The 18,872-nt window shown below is 40.4% G+C and overlaps 1 protein-coding gene across 3 annotated transcripts in view; it reads right to left on the bottom strand.

Annotated features, from left to right (window-relative positions):
* The window catches only part of DWA1 (DWD (DDB1-binding WD40 protein) hypersensitive to ABA 1), a 320,516-nt gene that overhangs the window by 54,635 nt on the left and 247,009 nt on the right, over positions 1 to 18,872 (bottom strand). The gene's annotated exons all lie outside the window — the stretch shown is intronic.

Below are 18,872 nucleotides of genomic sequence, written 5' to 3'. Positions count from 1 at the left end.
ATGATTCTAGATGAGTTCAAGGATCATGTCATACCACATAAAGCTGAGAAGAACACAGCAAGGGAGATGTGGCAGACGCTGACCACCTTATACTAGGGCTCTTCCGTGCAACGGAAGATGTTATTAGAGAATCAGCTAAGGTCATATCAGATGAAGAAAGGAGAGGAGATAGATTCCTTCTCGGGTTGCAAGGAATTCCTGACCAGCTTACTTCCGTGGGGTCTACACTAGATCAAGAGTTTATGGTAAGCTGCTCTGAATGTAATCTCCGAGGACTGGGAGACATTTGTCCAAAGCATTTTGGGCAGAGCGACTCTCCCTAGTTGGGAGGAGATGCGGGTAGCTCTTCGACAGGAAGAGATCAGGACGTTGACTAACGTGAGGAGTAGCGGTAAGGGAGTTCAAATCAAGAAAGAGGAGGAGGAGGATGCAGCGCTAGCATTTGCAAGACAACAAGGGGTTCAGAAGAGGAAGAAGAAAGATATCTCGAAAGTCAAGTGCTTCAACTATGGGGAGCTGGGGCATTATGCATCTCAGTGCCCCATGAAGAAAGGCAAGCGAGAAGCTTCCGACTCAAAGGTTGCCCCAGCAAAGGCGGAGAAGGATGTCGAGACTGATGACGATTATGCCATGAGTGCTCATGCGCCTCTAGAGAAGAAGTGGGGAGATATAGAGTTGTAGTTGAGAGGACTACAGAAATGGGGTAGGATCCTTGAGGTGCCCAAACTTGGATCACATACGGCTCCGGGAGGCCTTGACGACAATAGTATGATGGCAGGTATCAGGTGGAGCAAGGTGTGATGGAGCGGCAAGGCAGTGCTAGAGTGCAGAAGTATGTAGCAGCGAAGTGGAGGTTGCAGTAGTGTGAAAGGCATAGAAGAGGTTGCAGCAACGCAGTGGCAACAAAGAGAGCACAGGATAGTAGAAGAGGTAGCTTCAGCATCACGAGGCTTCCAAACTGACTAGGATGTCAATATTTGGGTAAATTCAGTTACTTACTTCTCGGTAACTGAGTTGTAGTGCAGTAGTTAGTAGTGGCAGTGCTATGAGCAGCATGATGCAGCATGTTGAGAGGGAGCTACAGTACAGATGTAGCAGTGGTAGTGGCAATGTCATGGGTAGCAGTACAGGAAGCAGCAGTGCAATGGATTGTGAAAATTCTATCACTGCAACAACTGATTTACTTTTCCTACTTATTCTTCAATAAATTAATTATGAAATTCCTTTAATAAACATTAAAATAAATTTTGTTGCAGATATCACACCATAATACAGAAACAAATACATGCACAAGAATCAACACATTGACACAGTTATTTTGGACAACAGTCCCCGGAAAAACCCAATGTGGGAAAACCGGTGCAGCAAGGGAGGATTTTATTATTCAGCAATTCTTCAGTACAACAGGGTGCCAAACTGGCTTACCCACAGAGACAAAAATTCTCCAGCACCTCCCAATCCCAGCGTTAGCTTGGCTGACCTCTGCGTGGCTCCAAACACTCTGCGTCAGCCCCTGCTTGACTACGTCAGCCCTAGGCCTCTCTACGTCACCCACGCAGGCCCAGCTAGTGACTGCGCAATCTCCTGCTGCCTCTGCGTCTGCCTGAAATGCCCTGCGTCTGCCTCTCCTGCCTCAGCGTTGGTCTCCAGTGGGTGATCTCGTCTCTTTGTTTCGTACCTGCTACCTCCTGACTACTCACCAGACCACTAGTTCCAATTCCTCAGCTAACCCCGCCCCAGAAATTGAATTGACTAGTCTCCCTTAGTGTGTTCTCCAAGTGACCCTCAAGCCTCCTCTTATACTTTTCTCGTTGACAAATCAACGGCCGAGATTAAGTCCCTAATCAACGACTAAGATTAGATCTGGCTTGATCCATGACTTTTGGACCATTCTAACACAGTTTTATATTAATTCACATTAATATTTTATTTTCCCTAAGCTTTAGACTTAAGGACTCCATTAAAAATATTAATTATTTTAATATCTCCCAAACTGTTTAGAATTTTCCCAAATCCTTTCTGGGTATTGGAGATCTCATGTGCCTTAGCCTCTCCACCAATTTTCGTGGCTAGAGCACATCCGATGCTATCCCAAATCAACATGGATGTGGGGCAACAGGCCAAGCATCAGCACAGAGAACCAATGTGAAGGATCAGTGTGATGCTTCTATGGTGAAGCATCTTTACAGTACATTCCTCGCTAAGAGGGAGTGTGGATTTTTGGTAGCATCGGATGTGCTCTAACCATGAAATTTGGTCGAAAGGCTAAGGCACATGAGATCTCTGAGACCAAAAATCGTTTGGAGAAATTCCACCCGGATGAAGAGATATTAAAATAATTAATATTTTTAATGGGTCCCTAAGTCTAAACTTAGGAAAACAAAAATATTAATGTGTATAAAATGGGTGAGAAAGTTCTAAGTGACAAGGATCAAGCCAGTTCTAATCTTAGTCGTTGATTAGGGACTTAATCTCGGCTGTTGAATCGTCAACAGGAAAAGTATAAGAGAAGGCTTGAGGGTTAGTTGGAGATACACCAAGAGAGATCAAGAATTCGATTTTCTAGGGCAAGGTTTGTAGAGGAAATCGAGTTAGTGAATAGTTGCAGCAAGGAGCAGTTCAGTAAAGGATTTTCATCCAAGGCTGAAGAATACATATCAAAGAGGCAATGAAATGTCGGGAGAGACAGCGCAGGCCCAAGAAGGGCTGACGCAGGGGCCGAAGGAGGCAGCGCAGAGGACGCAAAAGGCCGTAGAGGCTGACAGAGAAGCTGAAGGGGCTGACGCAGAGGGCTTCAGAGGAAACGCTGGGAAGATTCTGTGGGCCAGACTGAGGGCAGATTAGCTGGGAGAGGGTGACGCAGTTCCAAAGCAATGCTTGGAGCTGCTTTCACTGTCCAGCACAAGGAACAGTCGAAGTCACTATGGGGTTGATCATCCAGTTGCTAATTTGCCGAAATATCTATCTCCGGATAGAGGTACTACTGCCAAGGACATTCTCTGTTGGGTGAGCCAATTCTGGCACCGTAGTTGTATGCAAGAATCTACTTAATAATAAAGCCCTCATATATGTTGCACCGGTTTTCCCGAATTGGGTTTTCTGGGGACGATTGTCCAAAAAGAATGGTGTCCCTTGTGTTATTGTTTCTGTTTACTTTAGTGCATGATCTATATATCTGTGAAGGCTGCATTTGTGTTTACTTCGATATTTATGCAATTAAATAACTTGTTAATGTAAAGAACAAGTAGAAGATAGTAAACCAGAAATTGCAGTAGGGCTTTCTGATGTGTTAGATTCAGGAATTTTCATAGGAAGTATGCTAAGGCAGCATTTCCAAGAAGTGACAGCAGCGCTGATGGCATGTTAGGAATCATACATTCAGATATTTGCGGCCCGATGTCCACTAGAGCTCTCAGCAGTGCCAAATATTTTGCCGCCTTGATTGATGACCATTCCAGGAAAACCTAGATCTACTTCTTGAACACCAAAGATGAGGTCTTCGATCGTTTCAGAGTTTAAATCTCTCATGGAGAATGCAACAAGGAAGAAAATTAAGGTGCTTTGCTCAGATAATGGTGGAGAATATATTGATAAAGACTTCACAGATTTTTGTGCGAAGGAAGGCATCAACAGAGAACGGACAGCTCCATATAATCCACAGCAGAATGGTGTAGTGGAGCGAAAAAACAGAACCATGGTTGAACTTGCAAAGGCTATGTTATATGACCAGGATCTATCCAAATTTCTACGGGAAGAGGTGTGTAACACGACAGTATATATTCAGAACAGGACTCCTCTTAGAGCATTGGGGAAGAAAACGCCAGAAGGAGTCTTCAGAGGGAAGAAGCCAAAAGTTAGCCACTTCAGAATATTTGGCAGCATTGCTTAATGTCGTGTGCCAAATGATAAACGTACCAAACTGGATCAGACTGCAGAGAATGGGTTCTTCGTTGGGTATAGCGAAACCTCAAAGGCATACAGAATCTACATTCCTAGCAATAGGAAGATTGTAGTAGGGAGAGACGTGAAGTTCATGGAGGACCGAGCTTTCAGGAGATCTCGTGAAATGCTTGCAGGTGATCAGAATCAATCAGCAGAAGCTCCTTTGGTCCAGCAGCAAGGGCAGCCATAGGGCTAGCCAGTGGGATAGGCAGGACGGTAGTCACAAGGATCGAGTACTATTACCAATACCAGTATTTCCTCAGGTGCAGGAAATCCAGGGAGTTCTCATCAGATGGAGCACCAAAGGAAGGATGAGTTGGTTGAACCTCCCACAAGTAGTGGTCAAGCCAGCAGAGAGGTTCGTCAAACATTGAGAGATGCAGAGGAGTTTATTGGAACTTCTAGGTCGAACAAAAGACAGCGCAAATAGCCTGACAGGTACCAAGCATTGGTGGCTCAGGTTGCAGAACCTTCCAGCTTTCAAGAGGTCGCACAACATCAAGTGTGGGTAGATGCTACGGTAGAAGACTATAGCTCTATCATGACGAATAATCTTTGGGAGGTAGTGCCAAGGCCGAAAGACAGGTTAGTTGTAGGTTCTAAATGGATCTATAAAATCAAATATGGGGCGGACAACAGTGTGGAAAAGTACAAGGCTAGGTTGGTGGCAAAGGGGTATGCTCAAAAAGAAGGGATAGATTATGAGGATACCTTCACCCCAGTTCCTAGATACACTTCTATCCGGTCGGTTATATCCCTGGAAACTCAGATGGGATGGCAGATTCACTAGATGGACGTCGACACAGCCTTCTTGATCGGGGTGATAGAGGAAGAAGTGTACATAGAACAGTCAGAGGGCTTTGAGACTCATGAGGGGCACGCTCATGAGCGCAAATTGAAGAAAGATCTATACGGACTTAAGAAGGCTCCCAGGGCATGGTATGATAGGATTGACAGCTACTTGTAGCAGATGGGATTCGTCAACAGTGACGCAAATCCCAACCTTTACTATTTCATCGTAGAGGGTGAGCCACTCATTCTAGTTTTGTATGTGAATGATCTCTTTTTTACAGGATCATCAAGGCTCATATAGGACTGCAAGAGGAACTTGGAAGCAGAATATGACATGAAGGATTTGGGGTTGATGCACTATTTCTTAGGATTGGAAGTGTGATAGAAGGATGGCGAGATATTCGTTGGGCAAGGAAGATATGCTACAAATAATCTGAAGAGGTTCAAAACGCATGATTGCAGGCCCATGTCTACGCCCATGATCACCAACTGGAAGAAGATAGATGCATCAGATGACAAGGATGTCGACCCCACCTTGTAAAGACAGCTTATCGGGTCTCTTATATATTTGATCAACACTAGGCCAGATAGCTACTTCACGGTCAATACCCTAAGTTAGTTCATGGTAGAGTCGAAGAGGGTACATTAGGCAGCAACGAGGCATATTTTGAGGTATGTTCGCGGCATAGTCAAGTATGGGTTGAGATATACTCGAGGGGTGACGTCAGAGTTTGTGGGTACACAGATGTAGATTGGTCAGGCAGTTTAGTGCAGTGTTTTACGACTCCGACTCCGACTCCGACTCGGCCGAGGATCGACTCCGACTCCGACTCCGACTCGGTAATGACTCGGCCGGCTCGATTTCAATGACTCGGTCGTTGTAAAAAATACATTAAATATTTATTTTTTTTATAAAAAAACATAATTTTAAATATTTTAAACATAATTTTAAAGATTTTCATTCATGTTTCCAAACACACAGCATTATAATATAGATGGAAGACAACATATGACACTTCTGCCTTTACTGCTGGAGATGAAGCCTCTTCACAAGAGATCTGAACCTAATGAAGGATCTTATAGCTACTTTGGTTAGGTATCAAAACTTGAGAAACACCCTAAATTAGTCCACAAAAAGAGATCTGAACCTAATGAAGGATCTTATAGCTACTTTGGTTAGGTATCAAAACTTGAGAAACACCCTAAATTAGTCCACAAAGTAATAATATCTGCTTATATGAAGAGTAGCCCAAGGAAACCCTTATGCAATGAAAAACACACCAGAAATTTCAATGGCAAGTAATGTCACTTAAACCATGTTTTGATGCCAAAATTCCTTTGCTACAGAACTAGCCTTGCAACCACTGCTTCAGGTAAATGTGAAGTCAAACTTCTGGAAGTTTTACTTCAGTTTTGATCCAAGTGATGCTCTGCTTCATAAAGCTTCATAGAGTATATCTACAGGCTGAGGTCAACATTAATGCAAGTTAGAGGACTGACTTTTATATGATGAGGCAAAAGTCTGTCACAAAAGGGTCCTTAGCATGTTTCGTCTTTGCCTCGAACATAATGAATTGAATGACCTCAGACGTGTCTGCCATACAAACTTCAGATCAAGCTGGTTGAAAATTTGAGCCTTAGAGGATTATGACAATACATATGTTTTCAAATCAGACTGAAGATCAATCACCAAACAGAGATACAAAACAGTCCATGGAGACTTAGATTAGTCAACTAAGTGATTTGTTTCAGCTCCTTTAATGACCTAGTGTTGGAGTGATATTCTCTGTGTAGGGCACAGATTAGGTCTTATCAATGTTACACTACCAAGCCATGAACAACATTGTTACAAGGATGGGATTCAGTACACTTCAAGTTTAGCCACGAGAAGGGCTTCGAAACAGACATAAACAACCATAGATCGGGCCTTAAACAATTGCACAGATGCCCTTGCAAGCAAGCTGAATTGAATTAAAAAGTGAATTTTTTTCATGTTTTACGCTGCCCAGCCGTAGGTTCATTGACTCGGCCGAGTCAATACGGACCCGGCCGGGTTGACCGAGTCATAGTTGACTCGGTCAACCGAGCCGAGTTGCTGGCCGAGTCAATGTTTTTGGTTATGGCTCGGTTCGAAACGGCCGATTCGGAGTTGAAACGGGCGGGTTGTAAAACACTGGTTTAGTTGACAGGAAAAGTACCTTCGGGTACTGCCTTAGAGTTGGATCAAGGATGGTTTCTTGGTGTAGCAAGAAGCGGAAGTCAGTAGTACTGAGCTCTGCAGAAGCAGAGTATACGGCAGCCAACTCAGCTACGTGTGAAGTTGTATGGCTTTGGAATGTTAATTTTAGGTATGTTCTATGCTTAGAGCAGTTTATTTCAATTTTCACAGTTAGCTCAATATCTTTTCCAGATTAGCAATCACATCAACATTAAAGTAAACTGCAGATAGAACATAAACATAAATCGCATAAGACAAGCCAAGACAAGAGGACACAAGATGTGGTGCTAGCCAGGGACAAACCCCAATGTGGGGAAACCCTTGATCAATTCTTCTTATATGTTCTTCAATAGTTCAGCATAGAGAGAGAGATAGTACATATACATCAGAAGTCAACACTTTGACTTGACTAGATAAGAGCACAGAGCTTCACCATGAAGATGACACAATGCAGTTATACACCTGACACCAAGGACTACAGCTCGGAGAGCAACCTGCAATCTTCAACTAATTTGCAGCATAAGGTCCTTCAAGGTGAGACCCTTACATCATCATGCTGCTCCTTGTCAGTTGAACCAACCTATGACACTAGCTCTATCCATCTTATATTACAGCAGCATCAAACAGTCCTCTAACAGCTTCAGCAGCATGACAACTCCATATATATTATGCTAATGATCTGAGCACTCACATACTCATACGAAATATTAACTGTGGTGTTATGGCCTGCGGCCTAACACACAGTCTTCCTCTGTTGCTCACAAGGAAATCTATACCTTCATACGGTCAACTCTTCAATCTGCCTCTATTAATGACGAAGATCCACCAATGTCACTGAACATAGGCCTATATTAATCTGCCCTCTAACAGTCCCCTTTGTTGCTCAAAGGTTTCCAACCAAGGTCTTCAACATAGTGATTTCTCTCATAGAATTTACTGTTCATAACCTTCATCAAGTTCACACCCCCTTCTCCATCCAAGTGACTGTACTATTATCAACACAATCATAACATATGTTGTCCAAATCTGAGGTCTGATACCTGTGGTAAGACTCCTCCATGGTTGCAGCTGGGGCATGCTTGAATAGTCTTCTTTTGACTGTGTCAAGGGCTCCTCTTTCCAGCGTATAGGAATCCTCCTCTTGCTGCATAGAACCCTCATTGACTACGGATTAATCACCTTTGAGGACTACGGTTAGGGCAGCATAGAGGCCTCTTGAGATTGTGTATTAGAGGACTGCATCTAGAGAGATAAGGCATCCTATTTCCAGTGTATAAGAGTCTTCTTAAATTGAAGATGTAGGGCAACATCTAGTGCGGAATAAGGCCAACAGTTAGGGTGTATATGCACTGTGACTAGGGAACGAACAAAACTACGGCTAGGGCTCTTTTGAACAATGTATAGGTCTCTCCTTAGGGTTGTGTATAGGAGCCTTTTAGTACAGCAATTAGGGTCTCTTTCTAGACCAGCAATTAGATCTTTCCTTGTTGTGTTATGTAGGCTTCCTTCACCATTCTAGACCTCCCTTCCTTTCTGCGTCTAGGGCTTCTTCATTACGGCAGCATAGATCTCCATTAGGGCAACATAGATCTCTATTAAGGCAGCATAGATCCTTCTTCCATCAGGGCAGCGTTATCCCTTAGGATCTCTCCTCCTACTAAAACCCAAAGACAAGTAGAGAGGAAGAGATTCCGAGTGAGTGTGTAGAAATGACTTGAAGGCCACCCCTATTTATACTAAAACATTGTCATAAGTGGGGTTTGTTTGGTTGTTGGCTGACCTTGAGGAATTGTCCCATAACACAAATAAATTCGTATCTCCATGAATACTTATCGAAATCGGATGATCTTTAGATCAATCCTACACCTCTCGATGAGAGGCATCCAAGAAAAATAGCAGCTGCTATTAATAAGATGACCCACATGGAGTTTGGCCCTAGTTGCCAATTTTAACAGGAAGCTGCTAATAAGCTTGTTCAGGCAAAGGATGGAGGCAACCAATGTCTACTATGATAATCAGAGTTGCATAAAGCTCTCTGAGAATCTAGTTTTTCATGACAGGTCGGAGCACATCAATATTCGGTGTCATTTCATCAGAGATTGTGTACAACGTGCAGCGGTAAAGCTACAGTATGTCCTCACAAAAGCGCAGGTTGCAGATATACTCACGAAAGCTCTAGGGAGAGCTAAGTTCGTCTATTTTAGAGAATAGATAGGTATGGCGAAGAACCCGTTTCAGTAGCACGGACAAGCTACTTTGGATGATTTTCAGTCGTAGATGTTGCAGTTGCAGCAGCAACAGATGAGAGGGAGTTGTTGTGCAGATGCAGTGTTGGTAGCAGTGCAATAGGGTGAGCAGCAGCACAAATGCAGTGTATATCAAAGTTGTGCAGCAATTGGTGGGTAGTATGGCCAGACATCAGCAGCGTAACAGGGGATAATACAGAGATAGGGTGCTGCTACAGGGTGAGTAGTGGCACTAGAACACATTCCTCGCTAAGAGGGAGTGTTATTTTTTGTAGCATCAGATGTGTTCTAGCCACAGAATTTGGTGGAGAGATTAGAATACATGATTAGAATATCTCCAAAACTCGGAAATCGTTTCTGGAAATTCCGCCTAGAAATGACTTAATTAGATTATTAACCAATTTTTAAATATTTCCCAAGTCTAAACTTAGCGAATCTGGTTAATTAATCAGTATGAATTAAGTGAAGGTGTGAATCATCTAGAAACTCACACAAATCGATCCAGAGATGATCCTAGCCATCGATTATGTTTTAAGCTTGGTCGTTGGTGCTCCAACAGAGGATTATAAGAGGAGGTCAATGTGGTGATGGAGAATACACTAGTGTAGATACTCAGTTGCCCAGGCAGTTCGATTTTCTCAATGGCAGTAGCTCAGTAGAGAAGAGAGAGCCAGAGGGTGAATAGCAAGTGGAAGAGGATGGCAGCAGCATTCTGGGAGGGAGGTTTCCAGTCCCCGGAAAAAGCAAAGGAAGGAAGGTCGAAATTCTCAGAGAGCCAGCGTAAGCTCTGCGTAGAGGGTGACGTAAGGAGCTGAGCACAGAGGCTAGGGAGGCAATTTCAAAGGTAGAAAATAATTGTGGGGTGAGAGAAAAATTCCACGATAATTTTGCTAGTATTTCCTCAAATTAGATTGCCAGTTGGGCATCTAAATTATTGTAATCATAATTGTTGCTGAAGAATAATAATAAAACCCTCATCTGCTGCACTAGTTTTCCCACATTTTGTTTTTCCAGGGACAAATGTCCAAAAATAATTGTGCCAAAATTCTTGTGTGTGTGCTAGAATTTATCAGTTTTCAGTGTTTTACTTTCTAGAGTAGTTTTATGGTGAAACTTGCAGTTGTGATTTTATTCGTTGTTTGTTGTAGAAAATAAATTGCGTAATTAAATTTTAAGTTAAAAGAATAATTTCTAGTTGCCACAATAGATAAAAATTTCAAGGTTGGTTTTACTTGGCCCTATGATACCTTGGGAATTATTTCAAGGTTGAGAGTTCATCACAAAACAACACCTTATGCACATACAGTCAGGCTAGAGATAGAACAATATGCAAATCAAGAGCAATGGTACGAAAATACATTACAGGGAGCCGAGGAACAAATTGTTAGTCAAACATCCTCACAAACTCCAGTTCCCCAAGAAAAAGAAACCAAAAGACCATGAGAAAGTATGTCTCCTACAGACTTAGAAACTCAAGCTACAAGTATCTCAGTTTTTAAAAGGAGAAAGAAAACAAACACTAATCAGGTGTCCTCAGAGGAAAAGAGATCACAGGAGTAGGCTACAATAGTGTTATCAGGATTTCCTACTACTTCCTTTCCACAAATTGAAGAGATCATAGATCCTCATGTGTCATCTATCTCTCGAGATACAGTGCAACAAAATATTTTTGCTAGATAAAGAGAAATAAAAAGGAAGAATGAAGCATTAAAGGCCACTACTTATTTTGAATTTTGTTAAAGAGAATGTAACTAGGTTAGGTCTTCATAAATGTAATTTTGATCTTTGTATTTATAAAAGAAAAGAAATATTATTTTTGTTATTTATATCAATGAGTTTCTTGCTCATTGCATAGGTCTAGCACATGTCAAAGTGCTATAGGGAAGTCAAAGAGTCAAAAAGATACGTTGAAGACCCTTAAGGGCATGTTACACCATGTATATTTATGTATTAGAGTCAAATAAATACCTCCAAGCAAAGTCACAAGTCTCCTCCATGTAACGACATCACTAAAAGAAGCTATCGGAATTATATATGACAAGTCGGTGTCAAGTCAGCCTAAAGAAGGGACAGACCTCTATATATAAGAGGTTGTCCACTCCTCCAATGACAACAAAATCTACCTCTGAAATCAACGAAGTAAAGGGACAAGTTAAGGGTGAGAAAGGGACGAAGAAAGGAACCTCTAGCGCAGCGAAGAAGGAAGGAAGAACATCGAGCCTTAGAGGATTGTTCTAAGGTCAACTGCAATCACACGTGCGAAGGAAAAGAGGGTCTCTCTGCTGTCTTAGCTACCCTCCACCACAATCATACTTATCTCATTGTTTGGGCTAGAAAAGTAGGCCTATAAGGCCTCTCACTCAAGTGAAGAAGAAGCTCACTCAAGCGAAGAAGGAAAGAGGACTTACACATAAGGTTTTTGAAGGAATCCCCTCACACGTGCGAAGAAACAACGATACATTGTTGTTTTATCATACCTGCAACTATATCCCAAGAAAGAGCTCGGTTGAAGGAGGGATAAAGTACTCTTCATATGTGAAGGAATCTACTAGGTATCAAAGAGAAATATCTCTTGTAGAAGAAGCATAACAAGGACTACTATCAATTGCGGGAAGAAGGACGAAGTGTCGGAGGGAGGAGGACGAAGTGCTAGAAGAAGAAGGACGAAGACTTGACTTGTGCTTGGAGGATATTCTTGTCTAGGGTCTAGGGTTTGGCATTTATCAATAGAAGCTTCAATAAGAGAAATTTGAAGAAGGGTTTTCCTCTCTATGAGAAAGGTTTTTCCCTCGCAGAGAGCCAACATCTTGTGTTCTTGTCTTTTGTATTTTGATAGCAAATTGATGAAGTAAAAGAACATACACTAATAATAAGAAGAAGATCAAGCTAACAAGAAAAATTAAAGGTGCTTCACAAATTGTTATCATTGCTAGAAGAATCCTATCTTAACTGTGATGCCCTAGATTCTTCATCATGCTATCAAAGCTAAGGTGACACATCAAGGAAAGGCATCTCAAGAACACATACAAGGTTGAAGCATCAAGCTAAGGGTTTCAAATACATCAAGGACAAGGAGGTCCACCATTTACTCTTCTAGATCCATCAAGGAAGACTACAAAGCAAGAAGAAAAGCCTTTCATACAAAGGAACCTACAAGAAGATCCATTCAAAGAAGAATCTACATCAAGCTACATCACCTTCAAAAGGAAAGCACTCCAAATCAAGCCTCACACTCCAAGAAGTCCTCATCATCAAGAAATCTCTTTGAAAAAGACAATCATCAAGATCCAAGAAGACAAATCATCAAATCTTCAAGAAGGAAGCAAACTTCTACATCACCAACAGTATCAAGTAAGTATTTGTATGTCCTCTTCTGAACATATTACAATGTCTTTTTGCAAGGAAAGCAACAAATTGGTTGGGACTGCCAATTTCCTTGCATGGAAAAAGAGGACTGACTTACTTCTCAAAGAGAATGAACTTCTAGATCATATCAAAGGAAGTATCATTGTCCCTACTAAGGAACAAACTCAAGCCTTAGCAAAATACAATAAGGATGAGACAAGAGCTCAAAGGATTCTAATAGAATCCATCAAGGACTCTCTCATTCCTTATGTCTCCAAACTTGAAACACCAAAAGAAATCTATGATAAGTTGATAGAGCTATTCTCGATTAGCACAGCTGGAGAAGTGATATCACTACGCAATGAATTATACAAGATGAAGATATCCAAGGAACGAATAGCTCCCTACTTCATGAGAATCTCCAAGATGAGAGATCAACTACAAGAGCTAGGAGAAGTCATGTCTGACAAAGAAATGACAACTGTAGTACTCAATGCTCTACCTGAGGATTGGGACAACTTCACATCAAGTATATATGCCAAGAAGGAAGCTACCCCACTAAGTGAACTTTGGTCTCTATGTAAAATTGAAGAGACTAGACTCAAAGCCAAAGATGATGTAGGATCAAAGGAGCAAGCATTTGCCGCAATGGCCAAAAGAAAGGGAAAATTTGGCAGGTTTGGTCCATGAAGAACAAGCAACAGAGATATGTCCAAAGTCCAATGCTTTGGCTGTCAAGAATATGGACACTACAAAGGGGATTGTCCCAAGTTTAAGAAGGACAACAACAAGAAGAAAAGAGAAGTGCACCTCACCGAAGAAGTGAAAGAAGAAGAAAAGAAGCAGAAGAAGGAGGACCCTCTAGATCTATACTATGACTAAGTCAATTTCTTTATATAAGTCTTCTTTCAAAGTTTTGGGTATCATAGGAGCATGTAGAAATAGAATAGAATGCATGGTTTAAGAGAAATGGCATCTTCTAGAATATAGGAGCATAATATAGAAATAGCTCAAGATATTCATGTAGGAAGGATGTAGCTATTGAATGACCTCATCCATAATGAAAGGAAATGATCATGATCAAATCTTAGAAAGCCTCTATCATCAACAAAGAAGAGACATTTGTAGGATGAGGGCCACCAAGACCCTCCAGTAGAATCTTCAATAAAAGATTCATAACGTTCAAAATAGCAGATGTCTCAATAGGAGTTCCATTCATGGGACTCAAGAAATAATGATATGCAAGCAAGAAAAGATGAAGCAGAGCAAAAGAAATTGAGGCAATCTCAATCTAAGAAAGGAAGCTGAGATGATCAAAAGAAGAATTAAGATGAGGTATGTATGCATCTATGTTTTCAGTTAAGTCATGTCATCATATGTATTATTGGATCATGAGAAATGGCTCTAAAACATGATCAAGAATAAAAAGATCTCTTTCACTAAATAACATGTTCAAAGGCATGATTTACACACCAATAAGGTCAACATGAAGAAATGCCCCCATAAGGAGTATGAGGTGGTTGACTAAACAATCCATGAAGAATCATCTAAAGAAAGAGATCAAAGATGAAAGGACACCATGATTACTAGGAATCATCATCTGACAAGTTCGTTGAAGTCATCTCCCAGAAAAAGGCACGAAAACTCTGACAGAAGAAGGAAAAGATCAAAAGACCCTTGACACTTAGAAAAACCTTGGAGAGATATGAAGATACAGGATGTTGATTCAAGTCAACAAGATGTCATGATGAAAAGCCATCCAACAAAATACTATTTAAATTTTGAAGTAATATCAGGGATGAAGTCACGAAGGGCTACTAGAACGAAGTATTGAAAGTGCAAGCACAACTAAGCATTCAAATGATGAATATCCCAGAAATGAAGCATGATGACAAGGGAGTAGTTATATGATGTAAGATCCTGACATGTATCAAGAAGGATACTTTCCACGAAGGAAGCAATGACACGACAAAGAAGGAAAGTAATCGATGGTTGATGCCTACAACGAAGAAGTTCAACAAAAGTTTCATGACATCAAGGAAAGAAGGAGATCGAGTAGTTGAAGGACCCACAAAGAAGTTGTTGATGTATGGAAGAGTCCCTACCTAAGAGGGATTTCTAACAAGTTCCCGATTACAAAGGAGCTTGGACAAGTTCCCAGTCAGAGGGAGCTTGGGTATATCTTCCCCACTTAAGAGGGAGAGATAGACACAACATTCTTGTCTTCACTTTGGAAGAAAGAATGGAGGATTGGGTAATCATCTGGCATCCGATGCTCTTTGAGGATGTGTAGGGCATCCAAGATAGGCAAGAGGACCGATATTCTCTGAGGGTTGGTAGCCAAAGATGAGAATAGTCCTAGAAGGTCATACTTAGTGAGCACCCGAGTGGGTATATACCTTGAGATACAGTGATGAAGGTGTTTATAATCATTGGTCTTGCGAACATTGTGCTCTGATCCAATATGAGATAGATCTATCAGTCAAGGCCTTGTTGTGGAAACAATGTTGGTTAATATGATGCTATAATAGATGGATTGCCAATCTGGTTTCTCTTATGTGAATTCTTCAGATTGAAAAATGGCCAAACACCTTATAGTGATTTATGAATACCTCCCTAGTTAAGAGGGAGTGTTGAAGAAAATGTAACTAGGTTAGGTCTTCATAAATGTAATTTTGATCTTTGTATTTATAAAATAAAAGAAATATTATTTTTGTTATTTATATCAATAAGTTTCTTGTTCATTGCATAGGTCTAGCACATGTCAAAGTGCTATAGGGAAGTCAAAATGTCAAAAAGATATGTCAAAGACCCTTAAGGGCATGTTACACCGTGTATATCTATGTATTAGAGTCAAAGAAATACCTCCAAGCAAAGTCACAAGTCTCCTCCATGTAACGACATCACTAAAAGAAGTTACCTGAATTATATATGACAAATCGGCCTCATCTCTACAAGTCGGCCTAAAGAAGGGATAGACCTCTATATATAAGAGGTTGTCCACTCCTCCAATGACAACGCAATCTATCTCTGGAATTAGCGAAGTAGAGGGACAAGTTAAGGGTCAGAAAGGGACGAAGAAAGGAGCCTCTAGTGCAGCGAAGAAGGAAGGAAGAACATTGAGCCTTAGAGGACTGTTCTAAGGTCAACTGCAGTCACACGTGCAAAGGAAAAGAGGGTCTCTTTGTTGTCATAGTAGCCCTCCACCACAATCATACTTATCTCATTGTTTGGGCTAGAAAAGTAGGCCTATAAGGCCTCTCACTCAAGCGAAGAAGGAAAGAGGAATTACACATAAGGTTTTTGAAGGAATCCCCTCACACATGCGAAGAAATAGTGATAGACTACCGTCATATCAGACCTGCAGCTATATCTCAAGAAAGAGCTAGGTTGAAGGAGGGATAAAGTACTCTTCATATGTGAAGGAATCTACTATGGATCAAAGAGAAATATCTCTTATAGAAGAAGCATAACAAGGACTACTATCAATTGTTGGAAGAAGGACGAAGTGTCAAAGGAAGGAGGACGAGGTGCCGAAAGAAGAAGGACAAAGATTTGACTTGTGCTTGGAGGATATTCTTGTCAAGGATCTAGGGTTTGGCCTTTATCAATAGAAGTTTCAATAAGAGAAATTTGAAGAAGGGTTTTCCTCTCTAAGAGAGAGAGGTTTTTCCCTGGCAGAGAGCCAACATCTTGTGTTCTTGTCTTTTGTATTTTGATAGCAATTTGATGAAGTAAAAGAACATACACTAATAATAAGAAGATCAAGCTAACAAGAAAAAGTAAAGGTGCTTCACAAATTGTTATCATTGCTAGAAGAATCCTATCTTAACTGTGATGCCCTAGATTATTCAACAAATTTTAGAAGCAATCTTCAACTACCCAGCATAGACTTTTGTCTGCACTTGATACTGAAAAGGAACAGTTTCAATTAGCCTTCTTAGAACCTAAAGTTCCAATCCCTAAAAGTGCAGAAGATTATAAAACATCCATTTTTTGCTTTTGATACTAAGAAAATTCATGCAATTGACCAAATTGACCTTCATAAGTAGGCAGGTGAAATGATATATTCTACATTGACAAGTTCAGCCATGGCAGCCTCTAAACTGCAAGCTTTCTTAAACAATATTCACACACAGTTAAAAATGGAGAGAATGCCATATTTGGCTAAAGATACCAAAATCAAAGTAATTGAAGATTTGGTGATCAAACTAGGATATGATCCTAGTGATATCAAAGCAACAGAAGAGAAGATAAAGAATAAAAATGCAAACATTCAAGCATTGAGGAAGCAACTTAAACAACCTACTACAGAACATCCACAAGCTAAGGAAGTTGGTCAACTAAAAAAAGAAAAGAAAAAAATATGTTCAAGTTGATAGTTGAACAAAATGTTCAAATTCAAAAGATGGACATTGACATGGAAACACTCTTGAAAGAAAAAGAGCAACAACTCAGTATTTCAGCTTCCATTCCCATAGGGATGCCTTCTACTGCAAGTACTTCAATAGCAGGGACCAGTGTGGAAAAAGTCTGCAAAAAATCCCGATTTAATCCTAAAAACGGGATTTTTTGAACTTAACGATTTAATCCCCCGACTTTTTGGCGACTTTTTCACAAATGAAAAAATCGCGATTTTTTCCTTATACTCCCGATTTACTCGGGAGTCGACCCAAAAAGTCTTCCTCCCTTCCCAGGCCACAGATAAAGAAGCCGCAAAGGTGAAAAAACTGTAAATTGAAGCTTCCATCCATGCATTTTCAAGTTATTGCATTGTATTGTTTGTCATACTTCTTGCGAGCATAGCAGTCTCATTTGTAATCTGTTAGTTTTGAGGTTAAGATATGTTTTTGTTTTCCAAGGAAAAACAAATCTTTATACTTCATATTCTAGTTAGAAAGCAAAGTATACATTGGCTAAGCCTCCAGGCTTTCAGTGATCTAGACTCTAACAGCCATTGCCCCTTCAAAAGATTACAAAAGTACTAAAAGGATAGGCATACAACAGTCTTCCGTATAAAGAACCCCACACCATCAAAAACATTGTTACAGTTGTTGAATGCTTCCAGGAGAAACAACAAAGAGGAGGCCATGAAGATCAAATAGCAACAACCTGTCCAAAAAAAACAAAACCAGTGCCTCAAAAAAGAACCGATTTTTTAGACAGGAACAAAGTACCTATGAAATCTTGTGATAGCAAAGATCCTTCCTGCAATGAGAGCACGTTTTGAAAGGGAATCTTCTTTAGTGGTGAATTCCCTGTAAATGTGGGGAAAGGTTATGTATCAGAAGTGGATATTACCTCCAAGAGTTTTTGAATAATAGATGCCAAGGCTAGGTTAATAATCTGACATCTACTGTTTTCTCAGAAAATAAGCAGCTTGGATTCACCAAGCGTTAATTTTCACATCTACTGTGATACTCACTGTTAATTTTCATTGGACCTACCACCTGACACCTTATTACTCAAGCAGATTACAATCTATTGAATAAATGCATGACTTATTTCTTAATACAATTAGCAGAAATAAAAATTAAAAGGGGAAGAGGATCTCAGTGACTAATTACTTGATGACTTTTAGATGACTCATGATATACGTTTATTATATTTTTTGTTGATATTTTGACTCTTGAGAGTTGAGACTCAGACAGGACTCAAAATTCAAGAGTTGATTCACTATTTTGATATGTGATGTAGCATTAGACTTCATATACATATTATATATTAGCTTTCTTTACATGTTTATGTGGAAATGCATTTATTTGATGTTGTGGATACTCTAGATGTTAAAAAAAATAAAAAAATAAATGAATAATTTTGTGTTTTTTTAATTTTGCCGACTTTTTGCCGACTTTTTCAAAAAACTCCCGACTTTGACGAGTTTTTCAACTTTTGGACCCTTGCCGAATTAATCCCGACTTCGACTTTTTCCACATTGGCAGGGACATCTACAGCAACAACAATCACAATAGAGACACAATCTACTGATTCAGCAGAACTGTTGGAAATACTGAGGGGGGGTGAATCAGTGTTTCTTTTCAATTGTTATTTTTACCAGTTAGATCACTTATAATTAGAACACAAAATGAACAATAAAAATAAATACTTTTATTAATCTCAATAAACCAAGTACAATATTTGTGTAGGGCTCCAACCCTAGATAAAGACACCATTCTTCAATCTCCCAGGCTCCAACCTGTATTTTGCCAAGCACCGACTTGGACTTCCCAAGGCTCCAACCTTGTCACTTTGAGGCACCAACCTCTAGGGCTCCAACCTTGTCACTTTGAGGCACCAACCTCTAGGGCTCCAACCCTATCTCTAGTACA

Source organism: Pinus tabuliformis, chromosome 3_1 (assembly GCF_031772625.1).
Source record: "Pinus tabuliformis cultivar Carrire ecotype Pingquan chromosome 3_1, CPIR1, whole genome shotgun sequence".
Taxonomy (NCBI): Eukaryota; Viridiplantae; Streptophyta; class Pinopsida; order Pinales; family Pinaceae; genus Pinus; species Pinus tabuliformis.
Note: the sequence above shows the minus strand (reverse complement) of the source record. Positions and strands in the feature narration are given on the sequence as shown.